At 34.2% G+C, this 1,496-nt stretch overlaps 1 long non-coding RNA gene across 1 annotated transcript; it reads right to left on the bottom strand.

Moving 5' to 3' along the window:
* Positions 1-464: 464 nt before the first annotated feature.
* On the bottom strand, positions 465-930 carry LOC107727885 (uncharacterized). Its single transcript, XR_001638405.1, has 2 exons — positions 812-930; positions 465-616 (listed from the first exon to the last, which is right to left on the bottom strand). It is a non-coding gene; the product is annotated as an uncharacterized LOC107727885 (long non-coding RNA).
* Between the last annotated feature and the right edge of the window lie 566 nt (positions 931-1,496).

The following is a 1,496-nucleotide window of genomic DNA, read 5'->3' as shown; positions in this document are numbered from 1 at the left end:
TGTGATGTGGTGGAGTAGATATATAGATGATATCATTTTGATATGGACAGGTTCAGAAGCAGATCGGTTAGTCTTTCATTCATACTTAAATAACACCAATGTAAATTTGAAGTTGAGTCTTGATTTTTCACATACTCAGATACATTTCTTGGACTTAACAATTTTGAAAGAAGGCAATGGTGTGTTACATACTACTATTTTTTAGGAAAGAAACTGATATAAATACTATTTTAAGAGCAGATAGTTTTCACCCTTCATGGTTGATCGACAATATTCCCTTAGGACAGTTTCAGAGGTTAAAAAGAATCTGTGACAAGGAAGATGATTTTGATTTCAAGGCTCAAGAAATGACTCAAAGATTTCAGGAACGAGGGTACAAAAACAGGGTGATCAACAAGGCATTTCATAAAGCAAGAAACATCAGTAGAGATGAGTTATTAGTACAAAAACGTAAATCACAAGACTCTGATAATTCGGTTTATTTCGTTACACAGTACAGTACAGAGGCGAATAGAATTAAGAAAATTATAAAAAAAGAATTGGGAAATTGTGATGAGTGATCCCCATCTCAGGGAAGTCATGCCTGAATCTCCCTCCATTGTATTCCGGAAAGCACCTACGATTAAAGATAAATTAGTGAGAAGTCATCTTTCCTCTAAGAAATTAAGTACCTGGTTATGTCCGAGTGCAGGAAATTACAGATGTGGCAATTGCAATCACTGTGACAATATGGTCAAGACAAATACTGTATGTTTAAAGATGTAACTTCACACACTGAATTTAAAGTTAAATCATGCATTAACTGCAATACCTCATTTGTAGTGTATCGGTTAGAGTGTCCATGTGGTTGTTTCTATATAGGGATGACTACAAGGAAATTAAAGATCAGATTAGCAGAACATAAGAATGCCATTCGAGTTTGTAACCCTTTGTATCCTATAGCCCTTCATTATAAAGAGAATCGTAAAGATTATAAAGAAAAATCATGGTAGCCCAAGTACATTGAAGATAATCAGAATAGAACATGTCCCCAGGTCAATAAGAGGAGGTGATAGGGTCAATAGGCTTTTACAGAGAGAGTATTTTTGGATCTATATACTGAAAGCAACTAAACTTCCAGGCTTAAATGATGGGGAATTAGACCTTGTACCTTTTTTGTAATAAGAATTCAGATCTGGAAGTATTATATTGTTGATCTTCTGTTTTTTTTTTTTTTTTAAGAAATGTATACTATGTACATACACACACTGATTTGTGGAGTTTGATTTATATATTTAAAATTTTTTTTTTCTCCCTCCTTTATACATGATTATATTGTGTTTGATTTAATTTGATATGTAATCGTCGAACTTCCTCTCTACTGTTTGTCCTGTGTAGAACGACCAGGTGATTGTTATTTGACTAATTAATTGCTGCTCAAAATGAACTCAGATTGTGTTTGTTACTCACACCCTGACGAAGGCAAAATAGCCGCAACGCGTAGGTGTGCACTTGTC

This window comes from Sinocyclocheilus rhinocerous, unplaced genomic scaffold (genome assembly GCF_001515625.1).
Source record: "Sinocyclocheilus rhinocerous isolate Xijiao unplaced genomic scaffold, SAMN03320098_v1.1 scaffold1629, whole genome shotgun sequence".
Taxonomy (NCBI): Eukaryota; Metazoa; Chordata; class Actinopteri; order Cypriniformes; family Cyprinidae; genus Sinocyclocheilus; species Sinocyclocheilus rhinocerous.
The sequence above is the reverse complement of the archived record's forward strand: the minus strand, read 5'-3'. Positions and strand labels throughout refer to the sequence as shown.